The sequence below is a fragment of the Marmota monax genome, unplaced genomic scaffold (genome assembly GCF_021218885.2).
Source record: "Marmota monax isolate L192 unplaced genomic scaffold, Marmota_monax_Labrador192_F-V1.1 WCK01_AAM20220418_F8-fsc01786, whole genome shotgun sequence".
Lineage (NCBI taxonomy): Eukaryota > Metazoa > Chordata > Mammalia > Rodentia > Sciuridae > Marmota > Marmota monax.
Window position 1 is genome coordinate 16,865 of NW_026694851.1, and position 20,588 is coordinate 37,452.

General features: G+C 48.8%; 1 long non-coding RNA gene and 3 other non-coding genes across 4 annotated transcripts; 1 reads left to right on the top strand and 3 right to left on the bottom strand.

Moving 5' to 3' along the window:
- The first annotated feature begins 288 nt into the window (after positions 1–288).
- LOC124080429 (uncharacterized) lies at positions 289–5,948 on the top strand. The gene is made up of 2 exons (XR_006847700.2): positions 289–1,136; positions 1,614–5,948. It is a non-coding gene; the product is annotated as an uncharacterized LOC124080429 (long non-coding RNA).
- LOC124080433 (U2 spliceosomal RNA) lies at positions 4,178–4,368 on the bottom strand. The gene has a single exon (XR_006847704.1). It is a non-coding gene; the product is annotated as a U2 spliceosomal RNA (small nuclear RNA).
- Positions 5,949–10,229: 4,281 nt separating the features above from the next.
- On the bottom strand, positions 10,230–10,421 carry LOC124080435 (U2 spliceosomal RNA). The gene has a single exon (XR_006847705.1). It is a non-coding gene; the product is annotated as a U2 spliceosomal RNA (small nuclear RNA).
- Positions 10,422–16,258: 5,837 nt separating this feature from the next.
- Positions 16,259–16,449, bottom strand: LOC124080431 (U2 spliceosomal RNA). Its single transcript, XR_006847702.1, has one exon. It is a non-coding gene; the product is annotated as a U2 spliceosomal RNA (small nuclear RNA).
- Positions 16,450–20,588: the final 4,139 nt, after the last annotated feature.

Here is a 20,588-nt window from a genome sequence, read left to right on the forward strand (position 1 = left end):
CACACATCTTCAGCTCACGGTGAGAACCGTCACGCTCAATTAAAGACTCACCCTCACGCGAGTGTGACTGTGCATAAAGGATTCAACTTGGAAAACATAAAAATGTTGTCAGATTATTGCTATTCGGGGGGAAACTTTCACCTTTTTCTTTGCTCCCATAGCTCCCAGGAGAAAGAGACACTGTAAATTTGCATGTCCCGCCCCACACAAGCGGTGCCGGGCCTTCGGTGCCCGCCCTCTCGCCTTGAAATAGAACACCGCCTCTAAAACAATTTGCTAGAAAGCTCTTCCGGCCTCATTGCCCCGGAACCAGGATTTTCCTCCTGGACGAGGAAGACGCAAACAACTCTACGAGGTTTTTCTTCCCAGCATTCTTCTTTGTTTTTAATCTTTCAGTATTTTCTTTTTTTAAGAGATGAAGTCAACTTTCTGGAGGTTGAGGTGTCGGTCTCCAGAATGTAGTCCCCGGAGGAACGCACGCTCTCGCGGCCTCAAGGGGTGGACAGAGTCTTGGCAAAGGGGGCCCTCGGAGGATCTACGCCGTTAGCGGAGCTAAGTCCGCGGCTTCTAGGGCAGGAGGGGAGGAGCCTGGAAAGGCAGAGGAAACCGCTGGTTCAGACGCCGGTTCAACGACCGGCGTGGGACCCCCGAGTAGCTGGGGCGGGGTCACCAAGAGGAGACCCGGTGGGAGAGGGCGTGGCGAGCAGGTCGGGCGGGGACTTGTGGGCTCTCCTACTGGGGAGAAAGCGAGAGGCTCTGAGCGTGGGCCGCGGCGCGAGAGGGAGGTACCACGACTTAATACTTCTGACTGGCCCGACGCGGGGGCGAGTGCAGAGAAGCGGAAAGGCCGGTGAGGAAAGGGGGATTGCGTTCTCCCAGGAAAGAGATAGTGAGCGCTTGGGCCCGGGGTTGTGGCAGTGCAGGGGGTGCGCAGTGGCCAGATTCTGGTTGTATTTTGAAAGTAGAGCCGCCGGCATTTGCGGACAATCGGGGAACATATGGGTGTGAAAGAGAAGAGTGGACGGTGACTCCAGCGGTTCTGGCCAGAGCTACTGGAAGGAAGGACACGGTTGTCATATTCTGAGTTGGGCGAGGACCAAGTTTGTCGAGGAGGCTGGAGGTGGAGGCGGAGCGAGGTGCGTGTTGCCCTGTTTGCAGCTCAGTTTAGGAGAGCACAAGCTAGAGATGGCGCCCCAGAGAGTCAAGAGGAGGTGGCAGGTAGGCGGCTGGGTGTACCAGGCTGGACTGCAGCCTGGAGCTATTTTGAGGACTGTCAGCAGAGAAGTGAGGACCCTCGGCCAGGAGTTGGGAGGAGCTCCCCAAGGGAGAGGGTGTCCATCCAGCACAAGTAGAAGGGCGGAGCCGAGGCATGAGCCCACAGTCAAGGACATTAGAAGGACAGGCAGAAGGAAAATCTGGAGAGCAAGGTGTTCTGGAAACCAAGCCCAGAAGGTATTTCAAGAACGAGGGACCGCCCAACCCAGTAGAGAGCTGCTGAAGGATTCCGGTGAGGTGGGGGGATTGGAGATGGACCTTGAGGAGAGCAGTGCACAAGAGACTGACTGGGGCAGGTTCAAAAGAGGGCAAGATCCAAACCCAGGGTCATTCTACAGAATAAGTATCCTGCAGTCTTCAAAGAAAGTGCCGGTTGTGAAAGACGGCGCAAAGGCAGAAGGGCACGGAACGAGAATTGGCAACTAAATGCAGCAAGGGATTCCAGACTGGGTCCTGGGCCCGGAAAACAAATCTCTCTAAAGGACGCTTTGGGATAGCTGAAGAAATCTGAACTTGGGAGTGTAGCTTATAGTATGGTGTTCATGTCAAACTTCCAGATGGCCATGTTCCCAGGAAACACACACTTAAGTTTATCTGGGGGGTGAAGGGACATTGCATGTGCAACCTACAAGTGGTTCAATAAAGAAAAATATATGGGTGGGTGTGTGTGCGTGGGTGTGTGTTTGGGGGGAGAATATTATAAAAGGAGAGAGTTATAAAGCAAAATGTGGCCCTGTTGACGGTTGGCAGACCTGGGTAAAGGGTACGGAGAAATTCTCTGTATAACTCTTGTAACTTCCGTGTGTGTGTGTGTGTGTGTGTGTGTGTGTGTGTGTGTTTTGAATGGGAGATTGAACGGGGGCGGGGCGGGTCGCTTTACCAATGAGCCATATCCCCAGCCCTTTGTTGAGACAGGGTTTCACTGAGTTACTTAGAGCCTCGCTCAAATGCTGAGAATGACCTGGAACTTGCTGTCCTCCTGCCTCAGCTTCCTGAGCCGCTGGGATTACAGGAATGCGCCACCACACCCCGCCAAGTGTGAAGTTATTTTAAGATTATTTCAATAATGTAGAGAGAGGATGAGAGGAAAGTTGGGAGGGAAAAATATAGACGACTGTTTGTGTTATGGGCCAGGCTACATGGGAATGACCAAACAGACTTCATTTTACTCTGAGACTCATGTCATATAAGAAATGCTTGTCCCATGGGAAAGCCCCGCCCTCTGTACCCATCAACAGTTAGTTTAGCATGTTTGGCAACACAAAATGGCAATTCCTATACAATGTAAAATTTTTCTCTCTTTGGTTCCCATTTTGCTTGGACAATGTACCCTCTCAGAGAATGATTGCTCAGCCGTTAGTAACCATTCTTTAACTTGTACTCAACTAGGGTGGTTTTGACCCACTTCCCCTTCTCCTTATGATTTTGGATCCCATGACATTTGTTTGTGGTTTTGAATCATAGCAACAGCCACTTATGATTAATATGGTTTTGGACTATAAAAGGTGTACTCAAACCCCAGGAGGGGGTCGAAGGGTGTGGACTTGCAGCCTGGCCCTTGGCCTGCCAGCTGGTGGGTCCGGACTGCCGGCTGGTGAATACAGATGGTTCCGTCTCCTGCTTTTCGGTGATTTATTGCAACCTCGCCATAACATTTGGAGGAATTTTCCTGCAAAAAGAGAAATGGGGTGGTAGCTAGAGGGTGAAGTAGGTAGAGTTTATGTTAAGGAGGAAAGAAATAATACAACTTACATCCTGGTGGAAGAAGTCCAATCCAGAAGCGAATATCGATGAGGAGGGAGAAGAGAGTAGGAGAGAGTTGCCAGTGGCAAGGAGGGGTGCCCAGGTGCAGGGCAGGCCTTTGCCAGGAGCTGTGGCGGCTCATCTGCAGCACCTGGGGGTGGGAGTGGGGTCACAGATTTAAGAGGTGGGTGGATACGTCCTGGGAACTCCTGGAAGCCTCCTGATTGTATCTGCAGGATTTCCTCCTTGGGAAGCAAGGTAGTCAGTCAGCTGAGAGGGGGGCAGGTTGGAGAGGAAAGTAAGAAACAGATGTCTGGAAAAGTGGAAGATGAATGGAGTAGGGAAGAAGAAGATGAGTTAGCTGCTCTGCTCTGAGGGCAAAGTTACTCACCCCTTCTTCAACCTCCAGGGTGCGCGGGATCCAGGGTTATAGTTGTTCTTTGTTGTGGATTGAATGTTGATGTCCTGCCCCCAGCCCCAACACCCATTCCTGTGTAAAGGCCTAAACCCCCACTGGGGCTGTGTTTGGATCTGGGGCCTCTGTGTAAGAAAGCGATTAAGGATAAATGAGGTCATAAGGGTGGGACCCTCATCCAGTAGGATTCCTGTGTTTATATGACATCACAGGAAAGGGGCAAGGGAGCTGAGAAAATATGCAAAGAAATTAATCCAGGTAAATGGAGATGGAGGGACCCTGGGGGCAGGGGAAGGGGAGGCAGAGGAAGAATAGTGAAAGGTGGCAACTGGAAGGTGGTTAGAGAGTGTCATACTAGAAGTGGACAAGGTTTATAGCAGTTGTTAAGGACAAGATCCAGAGCCAGACCACGGGAGTGGTTGGCAGGGGTAGGCCCAACATCCAGCAAAGGTGTTGGAGAGATATTTGATAGACAAAAAATAGGAAAGAGTGGCTCTGGCCTGATCAAGGAGCAACAGTAGGCAGGTACCTGGGATAGGCTCGAGTGGTTGCTGAACAGGGAAATGGAGGAACACGGGCTCAGGAGCCCAATCGCCCCTCAAAAGAAAGAAAAGAAGAAGCGGAAAAAGCAAAGAAGCAAGAAACGCACAGAGAAGAAAATAAGCAGTAAAGAGAATAAACAAAAGGGAAGACAGACCTAGAAAGGCAAAGTTCACTTAAACTGCTTTTGAACACTTCATGGGTGAGGAGTACACCGTTCCTGGAAGTACTGCAATACCAGGTCGATGCGTGGAGTGGACGGAGCAAGCTCCTATTCCAACTCCCTACTCCAAAAATCCATTTAATATACTGTCCTCAGATAGAGGACGTATCAGATATTAAACTGATAAGAACAGATACTACACTTGATCTTAGCCAAAAGGCCGAGAAGCGATGCTGTCCCACTCGCCCCTCGCCCTCACCGTCCTCCGCTGGCTCACTTTTAACTCGCGGTGAGCACCACGATGCCTACTCCTACTCTCTTTTTCCTGGTGTCTCCTTGGGCATCCCATCGGGCCTACTAGACCTTCGTGAAGGTTCCCGATTGGCCCCTTAGATCGAGGAATTTTAGCTGCCCTTGGCGGCTCTGGCGTTCAGGGGCGGGGGCGCCCTCCAATACTTTGCATGTCCCCGCCCCCTCACCGGAAAGGCGTGGCTACCGTGGGTCCCTTCCACCTGGCGACCGCTTCCAGGTCTCCAGGCAGCCCAGGGCGGGCTCTGCTCCCACTTCCAGACATACCGAGACCAGAGAGGACCAGCGACTGCCGCTGACTCCGAGTCCAAGTCGGAGCCAGGAGCTCCGGAAAGCCAGAACTCGGTTTTGTTCCACGCACCTACTTCACACTCAATCAGTAACTCTTCAGTGAATGAGATCGTGCCTCCCACACGCTCGGCCAAACCCCGACAAATCGAGCTTGGGATGGCTCCTTCTCAGTACTTCCCTGCTTCTTCAGGCCATCTGCCCAATGATTCGCGTCCCCGTGTGCTTTCATCCCGAGAAGGGGACGTCGCGGCTCCCCTTCACTGGAATGGAACGCTTCCCGCCTCAAATGATTGACCTTTCGGTTTTCTCCTTGTGATTCACTCCCGTGGAGTTTGCTCAGATCCACGTGCACTCAATGGGCTGGGCCCTGGTCGCGCTGTGTGCAGAGGTTGGCCGGATGTCCTTGTGCTTTTAATGAAAGCGCACCGCGGTGTCCTGGTGATCCCGACCACCCTCGCTGCACCTGAACCTTGAATTTCTAGGGGATCCAGAACGTGGAGGGAGTTCTCAGGCAGCGCCACTCGCTCCAGCCTGGTCCTCAACACCTCAAACTTGGGATTGCTTGCTTTGGGGCGGTCTGGGCCGGGGATGGGGGCAGGTGGAAAACAGTCTAAGGCAATAGATACTTTTTTTTTTTTTTGGTACTGGAGACTCAATTCACGACCCTTAGCCACTGAGCCACATACCCACCCCACCCCACCCCCTTTAAAAAAATTATTTTCTAGTTGTACACAATAACTTTATTTTGTTTATTTATTTTTATGTCGTGGGAGGCCAACCTTACACGTGACTGAGTTACACTCCCCGACTGGGTGCTGAGGCGCTCAGTCACAGAAATGTGGCACCCTTCTTGGATGCGAGGGTCGGTGTCTTGTGCATGGGTGTGTCTCGCTACAGCCCCATGGGTGAAGCTATGCTCACCTGTTCCTTTGTAATAGAACCCCTTGCCCTGTTAAGGATAGAATCTTCCATGGAAGTGCCTTGTGTGTGTCCCCTTCTCTTACTGTGCCCTTGGGTGTGGCCTACCCAGGTGTCAGTCAACCTACTGACAGTGGACATCATGAAGATACTCAGCCCCCTGAAACCTGACCCCTTGCCTCATTTGAATAGCTTCTCCTCAATAAAAGGGGTCAGCGCGTGCTCTCGCTCTCTCTCTTTCTGCGGACCCTTAAGGTCAGAGGAGCCGTCACAGCAACCCCAAAGAAAAAGGTATTTGTGTCTCTTGTGTGGTTATTTCGTGCAGCCCAGTTAGCCCAGTTTAACTAGAGTGACCCCAGAGCCTTTTAGTCGCGAGAACAGAAATCCAGCATTATGTGGTGCTGAGGATCGAACCCAGTGAGCGCTCTACTACTGAGCCACAACCCCAACCCCCTCCCCATCCCTTTTTTATTTTTAGACAGGATCTTGCTAAGTTGCTGAGGCTGACTCCCAACTTGCAATTCTCCTGACTCAGCCTCCCGAGTCGCTGAGATTACAGGCGTGCTCCATCACACCCTGCTACGTGGCTTATTTTTAAAATGACATGTCTGTCTTTTTCCTCCTTTTTTTCCTCTTCTGCTTAACTCTCTCCTTCCCTAACAGTAGGGAAAACAATATTAGACCAGGACGCAAAGAAAAGACCACTGACTCCAATTAAAATCAAATTAAAGCAAGCATATTATTTCCACCCTCGGGGCTGTCTCTCCCAACAAAAACTGAGGGAACAAGACAGCACTGCAGGTTTCTTGCAGCCCAGTTTTATAGCCCAGAAAGTTACACAAAGCGGGTGCGGGTGGGGGGTTATGGATAACAAAACTCTGAGGAGCATAACACAAAGGCTAGTTTACATTTTTGCTGGCTCGACATCAGAATTTATGAAGGTCATTAGAGCCTCAGAGAGGGTCGTTATCTGGTCAGGGAAGGCCAAGATTTATGAGGCCTCACTAAAGTTCTAGAGAGGGCTGCTATCTGGTCAGAGAGAACCAGGCATGGGTGAGTTCAAGGCACAGGCACGGGCAGGCCTTCCAAGCAAGTTCAGAATTTGCAGTCATTTATAGTAAAGCTGACATTAGCCTTTCATGTCTTTGTGGCGGGATGGCTCCCAATTTTAAGAGGGAATCAGACTGGGTCTATCAACAAGACTAAAACATTTGCCCTGTTCCAGGCCAAGCTCACTTCACTGCCCTCACTGCCGCCTGGAACAGTGTCACTGCCCACAATAAAATAAAAACAAACAGGGGCTGAGGTTGTGGCTCAGTGCTAGAGCACTTGCCTTGCACATGTGAGGCGCTGGGTTCGATCCTCAGCACCACATAAAATAAATAAATAAGGAAGTAAAACAAAGGTAATGTGTCCGTGTTCAACTAGAAAATTGCAACAACAACAAGCTCCTAATCTGGAAAGTGGAGCGACGATTTTCTCGAGGACACCCGATGGACACCAATTGATTATATCGACAGATAATTTCTGGATCCCAGCCCTTGTATTCCTCTTTAAAAAGTCCAGTGTTCCCCCTGGCAGAGACAGTCATAGCCTCTGGGGATGAGCGTCCCCGTGTTTCTCCTTTGCTAGCTAAATTAAGAAAACTTTTTCCTTTTTCTCAAAACTTTGTCCTCCTTATTGAACTGGCAACGGAGACAAGGGCGGAGCTTTCAGTATCACTATGATCCTCTTGGGTCCTGGGCTGACCGCACTGGTTCAGGGCCCAACAGCCAGAGGTGACAGGACTCCTACCCTCTGAGTGTTCACTGTCAAGTAGGGGTCCTGGGGATGGATAATCCTTCGCCAGCCGTTTCTGGAGGTGTCAAGCAGTAGAGAAATCTACTAAGGGGCGGGCAGGCCCTCAGAGTACACAGGAGGCCGAGTGATAAGGCTCCCCATCTTTTTTCCGAGCCAATGGATTTGCCCGGGAAGACACGGCTGAACCGCAGAGCTAGGGTCCGGGTGGCACCCCAACCCGACTTGGGGACCCCGGCCACCGCCCCCGTTTCCAACTGAACACACCCACACCATTGTTAATCCCCAGCCACCCGACTCGCCCAGGGCCTGCACTTGGTGCTGGGAGTAGAGATGGGCCAGAGGCTGTTCCTGCCCCACTCTGGCGGCCTCCTCGGGTCCAGGACTCCACCGCGCGACCAGCATGCTGGTTTCATACAAGAGGTCCCTAGCATAGAAGTTAACTAGTGAGATCAAAATAAACACACAAGACTCAATTACCTTTTTCTTTGACCAGGTCCCAGACGGCCCTCCCTCTGGCTCTCGCCTCGAACCACCCGGTGGGGCAGCAAGGCTTACTCAGGACTAGCAGGAGACAGAGCGAGCGAGCACACCAGGGAGTGGCCTTTTATTGGGGAACAAGAAATTCAGGGGAAAATTCCATCCAATGAAGGTCAAGGGGGGCAGCATTCCAAGGTCAGGGTCAGTGATTGGTCTCAGGGTCAATGGTCAGTCACACCCCCACACGGACAGGCTCTCGCACCTGGAGAGGGTGGGGATTAGTCACAGTTTGGCCAGAACGGCTCACACCCAATCAGGGAGGTGCCCAATCACGTGGGAGAATGGCTTCCCACACAGGACCCGGACCGGACACCTCCCCCAGTGGGCCAGAACACCAGGATCAGATGAGGAGGGGGACCTGGAGAGATGAACTTGTTGGAGACCTAGTGGCATACGGGAACAGGAGGCCGGTGGTGGAATCTAGAATCTAGAAGGCCTTCTGGAAGGCCCCAGGAGCGGTTGAAGACCGGTCCAGATTTCCAGCGGGGGGGCACGTTCAGGTGATAGGGAAATCTGGGCAGTGGGGTTTGACAAAAGAGCCTGGGCAAAGATCCAGAGGTGTACAGCACAGGGCGACCAGGGACCGAGGAACCGGTTTTGGACCCCACGATTGGTCCAGCCCCCTGGGAGGGTACCCATCTGGGTAGAGGCCGGTCCCTGAAACCCTTACTCTGCCTGCGCACCTCCTTACTGTAGTGCTTCCCCCACATATCCATCTCCTCAGAGACTATTCCTGTCCCAGACTCAGCACGCTGGTGGGCTTCTCCCCGCAAGTCACGTGCCCACCTCCACCTTGCCCACACCCAACACCACAGCCCCGGTCTGGAGCCTTCCTCCTTAGATGGGAGGCAGTTCCCTTTGGGAACCATCTTCCCGAGAAGCCAAGCGCTGTTGGTCTCCAATCAAACCCAGTGTTTGTTAGCTGTTCAACCTCAAAGGCAGGATCACAGATAGTCCTTTTTCATCTACAGGGTGCCCATGGATGGCAGCTTTTCACCCCCATTTCAGGAGAGAACAACTTGCCGCCTGGAATGAAGAGTCTGACTCCCGGGCTGAGGATATAGCCCAGCGGTAGGGCGCTTGCGTAAAGGAGCAAGGCCTTGGGTCCCATACCCTAGCAGCAAAAGAAGAGGAAGAGGAACCTGTGTTCTGTTGTTGTTTCCTTTCTCAGTAGGAGGAGCACATAGCAGCTGTTCAGTATTTTTTGTTTCTTGTATTTCGAGAGTCTCGCTTAGTTGCATAGGCTCTTGCTAAATTGCTGAGGTTGGCCTCGAACTTTTGATTCTTCTACCTCAGCCTCCTGAGTCACTGGGATTACACGTGTGGGTCGCCATGCGTGGCTATCCACTAAATATTTCTTGAAGGACTAAACCCTTCGAATGCTACCTTGCTATTTAGGAGTATGTGTCCCTGCTCTCCTCCTCAACCCCAGGTGTTTTCTCTTAGTAATTGTCCATCCACTGCACCCAGCCTGCCCCTCTGCAGTTTGTCTGCAAACCTCCACTTATCCCTGGAGTTGAATCCAATCTCACCCCACATTGGGGTGGTCCCTGTACCTATCTATCACCACAGCCCCACTTCAATCTTGACAAAGCAGCCTCACCATCTTGTACAAGAATCAGGAATATAATTTTTCTTTAACGTTGGAAGTAATAAAACTTCTGAGGGCACTGAGTGACATCTTTGTTGTCACTCAGTCACCACAATCTAGTGTAATTCCCAGGTGCGGGCAATACACAAGTGAGTTGAATAGCCCGTGACTTTGGCCAGGGTCCAGGTGGATCTGCTTGGATTGATCTGTTACTTTACCACCGAGTCACATCCCCAGCCCTTTACTTTTCATTCTGAGAGGTTCTCACCAAGTTGCTTAGGACCTCGCTTAATTGGTGAGGGGACACACTTCATTAGGATAGACCTGCGTAAGAGAATGGCAAACTCAAACCAGGAAACGCTAGGACTAGAAGTAAGTGAGACCGAAAGGACCACAATTCCTCCTGAAACCCTTTGTTTGGACTGGAGTAAGAGAAAAGAGACACAAGGACTTTAAGAATCCTCAAGACTGAAGAGAAAAATACCAAACTAGACACACGTGAAAACACTTCGGAGAAGAATGTTCGAACGCACGCCCTAGCACCTGACAGCAAGACAACCAAACAGAAGAATAAAAGAAAAGGACACTGGCAAGAAACACACAGCCAGTTTGAGTCTAACATTAAAACCAGACGTCAAGATCCCCGAGAGGGGTGCACCGTTCCTGGAGGTACTGCAATACCAGGTCGATGCGTGGAGTGGACGGAGCAAGCTCCTATTCCAACTCCCAAGCTCCAAAAATCCACTTAATACATTGTCCTCGGATAGAGGACGTATCAGATATTAAACTGATAAGAACAGATACTACACTTGATCTTAGCCAAAAGGCCGAGAAGCGATACCGTACCACTCGCCCCTCGCCCTCACCGCCCTCCGCTCGCCCACTTTCTACTCGCGGTGAGCGCCGCCACGCCTACTCCCACTCTCTTTTTCTCTTGTCTCCTTCAGGCTCGCACGGCGCTCCACTGGGCCCGCGTGCAGTTTCACTATTGGCCTCACCTGGAACAAGGAATTTTAACAGTCCTTCCCGGCTCCGGCGTTCCGGGGCTGTGGAGTCCTCCCCTGCTTTGCATGCGCCTGCGCTGCCCCTTACCCGGGGAGGCATGGCTGCCCCGTGACTTCCTCTCTGGCGCCCACCCACTGACAAAATCAGAACCCGGGGGGACTGGGACTGAGCGGTTAGAGGGGGCTGAATGTCGGAAGGAGTTGTTGGCTGTGAGCGGGCCCAATTTTCCCCGAGGACGCCATTGAGAGACATTCGCAAAAGACGCCCAGGCTGTATGTTTTGGTATTGTTGTTTTTATAATTTCAGTCCTTTGAGATATTCTTGATGATTTCTTTTCATTTATTTACTTATTTTTATGTGGTGCCGAGGATCAAACCCGGGGCCTCGCGCGTGCTAGGCGAGCCACAACCCCAGCCCTGACTGTATGGTTTTAATTTGTTCTTTGCCAGAGGAGAGGAAGACCAGCTTCGGACCTGACCCGTCTGGAGAGGCTTGTTCTGAGTCAGGGCGGTCCGGAGGTCCTCTCTGCAAGGGGGAAGGCTGCGAGCTCTTTCCGGTGGGGCGAGCCCCGCAGGGCAGAGGGAGGGGATTCCCCCCAGCTGCAGAACCGGTTTCTATTGGCGCTTGTACAAATCAACGCTGTTTCCTTTCCCCCTGGTTCTCACCTGGTCGCTGGGCTACATCCCCAGCTCTTTTGTGTGTGTGTGTGTGTGTGTGTGTGTGTGTGTGTGCGTGCGTGTGCCTTTAGTACCGGGAATTGAATGAGTTCACTCGCTCGACCACTGAGCCACACCCCCCAGACCTATTTTTCTATTTTATTTAGAGATAGGTTCTCACTGAGTTGCTTCTTAATCGCAGGGAGAAAGCCGTTTGGGTGTCGCCTCCTCCAGGACGTCTTCCTTAAGGAAGGGCCCTTCCTCACCACACTCAAATGTAATCGGCATCCATCCTGTACATTTGATTGCACCCTGTTATTTTACGGCAGGCACACCGTTCGCCCGCCGTTTGGAGCCATTCCTCATCTCCCCCACCGAAACATGAGGCCCTAGAGGGCCGTGGCCCTCACGGGTACTAGTCCTGTCAACGCCAGCAGTTGAGAGTGCTCAGCTAACCTTTGTAGAGGAACGAAGCCGTGGGAGAGGACGTGATGGACACCAGGGAATGAACCAGAGAAGACACTTGGAGGAGGCTACAAGCTGTATAGGGGCTAAGGCCGGACACCTGAGTAGGGATGCTCTGGGGAAGTGGGGATCAGGCCCCCGGGAAAGGCTGGGGTAAAGTTTCTCTCTGCGGCAGAGTCGGCATTTGCCTTTCCCATCCATTCTCTTTGCCTACAGCACTTCAGTTTCTTTGGTTTGATCGCAGAAAAGCAAGAGGCTATCATGGGTGTAGGACTGACGCTCAGTCAGTCATTTTCCCCCTGCCAGGCGGAAAGCCTGATGAATAGCCAGGACCAACAGAAACTGAGCGCTCTCTGTGTACTGCATCTTTCAGTCCGCTCCACCGTGAGGTGGGTGTTATTGTCCAGGGCCGAGTTTAGACTGAGCCAAGTCTTCTAGGATAACATTTTAAGGGAGTGCCCCTCTAAAAACTTTCCAGTAATGGAGATAAATAATATTTTAGTGCAATGTATCTTACCCATCAAGACGATCAAAATATGCATCTTGATTACCAAGGCTTTTTTTTTTTTGGGGGGGGGGTGCGTGTTTGTTTCTTTGCTCAAGGCCCCTGTCTGGCTCCTTTCACTCCACCCTGGTCCCCGCCTTATTATCATCACCTCCATTCTCCTGACCGGTGCTGAATGGCAACCACGGGCCACATGGAGCCCTGGAAAGGTGGTTCCTTGTAGTTCAGTGGTGCTGTGAGTGTAAAATACAGTGTTCAAATGTGGAACATCTCGTTTGTGATTTTACATCTGTGTGGTGTTCAAGCGAGGTTTTGGATTTATCAAGGTAAATAGATATTATTTCAAGATACTAAACTTGATTTCCCCTCTTTTTTTTTTTCCTTTCAAAACCACTATGTCCCCAGCCTTTTGATCCATGCTTTTAGATACTGCCTTGACCTGAGGAAGATTTGGCTCACAGGTAGGTTACTTGTGCACACCCTGTGCTTCACTGCTAGGACAGCAGACCCAGACTCAATAGTACCTGGGTCACGGTTGGGGCAGTTGAGATATGTGAAATGAAACCTGTTCTAAGGTGCTTGGTTTTGGGCTGGGGATGTGGCTGAAGCGGTAGCCCAATTGCCTGGCATGCGCGGGGGGGGGGTGCTGGGTTCGATCCTCAGCACCACATAAAATTAAAGTCCACTGAGGTACTTGCTTGCATTTTCTGTGTTGTGATGCTATTTGTTGAATGTAATAATTAGGTATTTGTGAATATATTGCTGTAGGGCTGGGGATGTAGCTCAGTGGTAGTGTGCTTGTCTAGCATGCACAAGGCCCTGGGTTCCATCCCCAGTACCACCCCCCCCCCAAAAAAAATGAATATATTTCTGTAATTCCCGACAACATCCAAAAAATAAAATCATCCTAAATTGAACACAAAGAACGTGCCTCCTCGATAATTTAATATTACACACACGGCTCATGTATCTCTAGCAGGCAGCACTGTCTTAGGCTGAGAAATTAGCTCAGAGAGCCTAAACAATTGACCAATGTCACACAGCTAATATGCAGCAAGGTCACACAATTTGAACCCAAGCTTCTTTTAATTACGTGGGGTGGGGTGTCTTCATGTTTTTTGATCTCTTTTTCTTTTTTTACACGGGGGATTGACCTAGGGTACTGTACCACTGAGCCACATCCCCAGCCCTTTTTATTTTTTATTTTGAGACAGGGTCCTGCTAAGTTGCTGATGCTGGACTGAACTTGCAAACATTTCTGCCTCAACCTCCCAAGTTGCTGGGATTACAGGATTGTGCCGCTGCACCCGGTATCTTCGTTTTTTAACTGTATAGTGGGGGTGATGATGACACTTCTCTAAGTAGGCTACTTTTGAAGCTATGGGGGAAATAGGAGCGCATACGCATCTCTTAGTGTACACCGGAGAAAGCCACTTCTCATCTGTAAAATAGGAATAATGTCCACTTTACAGTGCTGTGCACAACCTGCCCCCGCCCATCGTGGGCATTCTACTTCATGTCCCGCTTTGCCTGGCTTTCTTTGTTTCATGCCATTCGTTATCTTTTGTAATGTACATAGAAAATGTGCGGATGGGGATGATGTAGCTAAGTGGTAGAGTGCTTGCCCAGCATGAGTGAGGCCCTTGGGTTTGGACCCCAGTACCTCTAAAAAGGTAAAAGACAATTCCCAAGATAGAAATATAGACACATGGCTGTATAGCATATTCGCAAATATACTGGTATGACTGGGTGATTGTTTTCTTTTATTTTTGGCTGAGATTTCCTTTGATCCTGTATTCTTAGCCCCTAGGACAGAGCCTGACATGACTTGGCATATAATGGCTATTTGCTGAAGGAATATGTGAGGGTCAAATGAGGCGATGTATATAATGTGCTCAGCCACACCTCACGGGACTCTGTGGGCTTCCCCCATCCCATGATTCCTGGTTAGTTCTGTGTGCATCAGGCTGCCTTCTGCTCACTGATTTGGTTTTCCTGACAAGGGGGTGTGCGGCATTGTAGGCATGAGGGTGCAGGTCGTTGGAAACTAAGGTCTTTGCAAACTAAGGACTCCACTTTCTGGTTCGTGATCAGCCGTGAGGTTTAACATGATTGTCCCATGTGTGCACAGACCAGATCACCTCAAGAGATGGCAACAGAAGCACATGATGTTAGGGAGGCTTCCTCTGGGTGCCTGTGACCCCTCAGTGCTGCAGCACCAGGCTAGAGATTTGGGAATTTCTGTTGCAGGACACCGACTCCAAGGGCACAGTGAAAACTGAGAAGCTGTGCGTGTTGCCCCGGTCTCACCAGCAGGCACGATATCACATTTTTGGAAAATTGCCAATCCCTGAGGGGAAAATTTGCCTTTCAGTGGAGTTTTTATTTAATTTTATATATCTGCTTTAGAACCTCTTCTTCTTTCCTGTGAACTTTCCATGCTTGGCCCTTGCCAATTTTATTCCTCCTAATGTGTGTGTTTTGTCGTTTATTATTATCTCTAGGTGCTTTTTTTTAAAAATTGTTGATAGATCTCTATTTATTTATACGGGATGCTGAGAATCGAACCCGGTGCCTCACACATGCCAGGCGAGTGCGCTACCACTGAGCCCCAGCCCCATAGGTGCTTTTTTTTGTTTGTTTGGTAGTGGAGAATGAAACCAGAGGCACTTTACCACTGAGACACATTCCCAGTCCTCCCCCTTCTTCAGACACTAAATGGCTTAGGGCCTCACTAAGTTGTTGAGGCTGGCCTCAGACCTATGATCTTCCTGCCTCAATCTCTAGAGTCTCTGGGCTTAGAGGTATGTTATACCACACCCATCTAGGAGCTATTCACATATTAGAAAGTTACATTCTTTTTCCATGTGCAAAATAATATTTGGCTCAGTGGTTAAGCATGCCTGGGTTCAATCCATGTTACAAAAAGAAAAAAAGCCACTGAAAACTTCAGCCTCTACCTTTGCCTTCCTTTTTTTTTTTTTTTTTTGATATTTAGTTGTCTATAGACCTTTATTTATTTATATAATGCGGTTTTGAGAATTGAACCAGTGCCTCACACATGCCAGGCAAGTGTGCTACTGCTGAGCCAGAGCCTCAGCGTTTATTCAGAAAGCAGGCAGCATCTGCTCATTTCCAGTAAAAAATCTCTCTCTCTCTCTCTCTCTTTTTCAATTCCCCGTACCTACCTGTACCTATCTATCACCACAGCCCCTTTGGAATATTTACAAACTGGCCTGGCCATCTTGTACAGGTATCAGGAATATAATTTTTCTTTCACATTGTAGGGAATAAAACTTTTGAGGGCACTGACGTCTTTGTCATCACCCAGTCACCGCAGTCCAGTGCAATTCCCAGGTACCAGCAATACACAACTGAGTTAAATAGCTCATGACCTTTGCCCAGGTTCCAGGTGGATCTTCTTGGACTCCTTTATTATTATTATTTGGTATTGGGGATTGAACACAGAGACACTTTACCACTGAGTCACATCCCCAGCCCTTTGCTTTTCATTTTGGGACAGGCTTTCACCGTGTTTCTTAAGGCCTTGTTCAGCCTTTCCTCATCCTCTGGTGTTGTCGGGTACCCCAGTGGGCTTCGTGGTTCAATTTAGCATAGACCTAACAAGCAGAATAGTAATTTGCTATGTGGGCCTTAAAAATCAAGAAACACTAGGACAATCCCTCCTGGAACGCACTGTAATAATCTGGGTGTGCCATAGAAAGGGGACCATGATGGTCCAACACAAAGCAGAAAGCCATAGATGTCAGAGTTCAGTAAGAGGCAGGAAAGACTAACTCCCTCTGCAGTTGCTAAGCAGTAAGGATTGCGAAAACAGCGGTTAAAAAAAAGTATACGAAAGAAAAGAAAAACTAAATCGACCCGTCTTAAGAAAATAACTCTTGAAAAAAATGCCTTTGGGACTGAGATCTGAGTGAAAAAAAGGGGAAAGTCGCTTAGGGCTCGCAGAAAAAAAACTAAAGTGAGTTAACCTAGTGGGGAAAGCATATACTCTGACCTTTAAAACAGCACATAAGTTCCCCCAAAGGGGTGCACCGTTCCTGGAAGTACTGCAATACCAGGTCGATGCGTGGAGTGGACGGAGCAAGCTCCTATTCCAACTCCCTGCTCCAAAAATCCGTTTAATATATTGTCCTCGGATAGAGGACGTATCAGATATTAAACTGATAAGAACAGATACTACACTTGATCTTAGCCAAAAGGCCGAGAAGCGATACCGTACCACTCGCCCTTCGCCCTCACCACCCTCCGCTCGCCCACTTTCAACTCCCGGTGAGCGCCGCCACGCCTACTCCCACTCTCTTTATCTCGTGTCTCCTTCGGGCTCGCAAGGGGTCCACTGCCCCCGCGTGCAGATTCACCATTCGCCCCACCTGGAACTAGGAATTTTAACAGCCCGTCCGGGCTCCGGCATTCGGGGCTGAGCAGCCCTCCCCTACTTTGCATGCCCCGCCCCTTCCCCGGGGAGGCGTGGCTACCGCCAGGGACTTCCTCTCTCGCCCCCACCCACTGACAAAACTGAACTCTGGGGGTCGGGGGGACTGGGACTGGGCAGCTAGAGACAGCTGTGAGCGGGCCCAATTTTCCCAAGGACGCCGTTGGGAGACATTTACAAAAGACCCCCAGGCTGTATGTTTTGTTGTTGTTGTTTTATAATTGTTATTGTTGTTTTTATAATTCCAGTCCTTTAAGATATTCTTGATGATTTCTTTTTATTTATTTATTTATTTATATTTATATGGTGTCGAGGATCAAACCCAGGGCCTCGCGCGTGCTGGGCGAGCCACAACCCAGCCCTGACTGTATGGTTTTAATTTGTTCTTTGCCAGCGGAGCGGAAGACCAGCTTCGGACCTGACCGGTCTGGGAGAGGCTTGTTCTGAGTCAAGGCGATCCGGAGGTCCTCTCTGCAAGGGGGCAGGCTGGTGGCTGACAGCCGGAGAAGGCAGCAAGCTCTTCAGGTGGGGCGAGCCCCGCAGGTCAGAGGGAGGGATTCCCCCCAGCTGCAGAACCTTAGCCAGTTGGCGCTTGTAAAAATGATCGTCGTCCAGAGCTTGGTCCCCTTACAGCTGCCTCTGCCCGACGAGGTTTCCTTTCTCCCTGGTTCTCACGTGGTGGCTGGGCTACATCCTCAGCTCTTTTTTTTTTTTTTTTTATCTTTTTTTTTTTTTTTTTTGTACCAGGGATTGAACTCGGGGGCACTCGACCTCTGAGCCACATCCCCAGCCCTATTTTTTGTTTATTTAGAGACAGGGTCTCACTGAGTTGCTTAGTGCCTCCCTCAATTACTGATGCTGGCGCCACACTGGGATCCTCCTGGCTGGACTCCTGAGTTGCTGGTATTTCAGTCATGCGCTGTATTGCCCGGCTCAGTCCCTTTTTTTCCCCCTTTATTTTATTTTTATGTGGTGCTGAGAATCGAAACCAGTGCTTCACACATACTAGGCAAGCTACAACTGAGCTACAACCCCAGCTCCCAGTCACTTCTTAATGGCAGAGAGAACTCCGTTTGGGATTCTCCTCCTTTAGGACGCCTTCCATAAGAAGGGCTCTTTCACACACACACACACGAATATATTGCTATAATTACCACCAATATCGAAAAAAATCAAATCTTCCTTAATTGTACACAAAATCCGTGCCTTCTGGATAATTTAATATTACGCATGTGACTCACTTATCTTTAGCAGGCTCACTTCATAGGCTAAGAAGTTAGTTCAGAAAACCTAAGCAATTGGTCAAGGTCACACAGCTAGTATGAAACACCATCAGAATTTGGTCCTATGTTTCTTTTAACTTCATGGGGTGGGGTGTCTTCAATTTTTGTTTTATTTGTGTGTGGGGATTGAATTAAGGGTGCTTCACCACTGAGCCACATCCGGAGCCCTTTTTAGTTTTTATTTTGAAACAGGGTCTTGCTAAGTTCCTGATGCTGCCCTGTACTTGCGATCCTCCTGCCTCAGCCTCTGAAGTGGCTGGGATACAAGTGTGAACCACTGTGCCCAGGGTCTTTATTTTTTAAGACTGTATAGCGGGAATGATAACACTTCTCTAAGTAGGCTTCTTATGAAGCTACAAGGGGAAATGCAGAGTGTGTAGGAATTTGTTAAGTGCATGCCAGAGAAAGCCACTTCTCTTCTGCAAAATAGGAATAATATCCATCTTACAGAATCTCCCCCTGCCTGTCCTGGGCATTCTTACTTCTTGTCCTACCTTGCCTGGCTTTCTTTTTTTTTTCCATTCATCTTCCTCTATCATATAGGGTCTTGTGCATGCTAGGCAAATGCTCTACCTCTGAGCTAAATTGAGCCCATTTTTTATTTAATTTTAAAAAATGTTTATTTTTTAGTTGTAGTGGGACACATACCTTTATTTTATTGATTTTTATGCGGTGCTGAGGATCGAACACAGAGCCTCTCCCATGCTAGGCAAACACTCTATTGCTGAGCCACAACCCCAGCCCTAATTTTTATATTTGCTTAAGAACTGCTCTTGTGTGTGTGTGTGTGTGTGTGTATACTGTGTGTTTTGGGCCTTTGTGCATTTCCCTTCCTAAATGCAGTTTGTCTTTTATAATTATTTCTGGGAGATCTTTATATTTTAGAAAGATACTTTTTCTTTAGTATATATTGTAATTTTTTTTCTTAATTTGGTACCTTCGTTATCCTGTGTGTTATTTTAAGTTTTTATTATGGAGATATTTTTAAAATATTTTTTTGGTTATACATGGACACAATATCTTTATTTTGTTTATTTTCGTGTGGTGCTGAGGATTCAACCCAATGTCTCACAAGTGAGAGGCAAGTGTTCTGCCACTGAGCCACAACCCCAGCCCCTTATGGAGATTTTGGTGTGTGTGTGTGTTTTAGTGTAGTCAATTAATTATTGTTTTCTTGCATGTTTTCTGAAGTTTGAGACATCATTAAAAAACCTTCCGGTTAAAGTGAATTTTCTCAGTTTTTTTCCCCCTAGATTTTTTCTTTTTCCTATACTAGGGATTGATCTTAGGGCTTTGGGTATGCTAGTTCAGCTGTATACCAATAAGCTACTGCCTCAGCCCTATGGTTCCATTTTTTTTTTTTCACTTTGAATTTTTGACCCACTTGGTATTATCTTTGTGTTTTGAGATAGGACTGCAACTGTATGCTATCTCGATAATTACTCGGGTCTTGCAACAATATATAGACTGACTCCATGACTGCCCACATAATTTGTTGGGTCTGATTTAAAATGAAAATGAGAGTCCTTTTAAAAAAAAAAAAAAAAGAAAAGAAAAACATGCCATTGCAAAGTAGGGTGACTATGGATAACAAAAATGTAGTATAGATTTCAAAAATCTAGAAGAAAAGGTTTATTTTTTGGTGCTGGGGATTGAACCAAGTGGCATTTTACCACTGAGTAAAATACACAGTCTTTTTTATTATCTTGGGACAGTTGCTGAAGGTGATTGGCTGGCACATGGTGGGCACTCAATAATGAATGGCAGGCCCTTTTTTTTTTCCCTCAAGATACTAAGGATGGAACCGAGCCCATCTCAGCTGTGGGGGGAACTGATTCAAGAAGCTGGACACGTGGGTGCTGAGGGCCAAACATGGGGAGCTTGTTCTAGTTCTTAAAATAAGGGGGTCCGCTGGTGCCTTTATTTGAGCTTCACCACCCCCTAGGGGAGCTGTGTCATCAAGACCCAATTCCCTTTTCTCAGCAGTGGGGGCAGCAGAGAGCAGCAAAGGCAGTCCATGCCAGAAGGGCATTTATCCATTTTGTGCTTACCTGTCCCATGATAAAACCAAGGTCTAGAGAGAGAAAGTCAAGGACACCAGGTGGTGGACAGACCGAGGCTCAAAGCCCAGCCTTCCTGTTCAGAGCCACTAGATCAGGTGGCTACACTCCATGATGGTGTCTGGTTTTATCCCAAGATGAACATTCCCTGTACCCCCCACTTTCATATTTTTACATGTCAGAAAACAGGATGCATCTTATGTTTGATGCCCCAGAAAGCAGTGCTGCCATTCTGGGACAGAGTCTGTCTTCTTTGCTTTCTTAGGGGTACAGAAAACAATAATGCCTCTCACAATCCATGACATGTTAGACATTGTGAAATTTTATAATAAAAAAGTCTCCACTGAGTCCTGTGTTTGACAGATTTTTTTTTCTTTATATTTTTTTTTCTTTTTGGCCATACTGGGGATTAAACCCAGGGCTCACTCATGCTAGGCAAGCACTCTAGCATTGAGCTACATCCCCAACCCTTTTTATTTTATTTTGAAAGAAGTTCTCACAGAATTGCCCAGTCTGGTCTCAAACTTGAGACCTCAGTTTCTTGAGGAGCTAGGACTGCAGGCATGTTCCACTGCA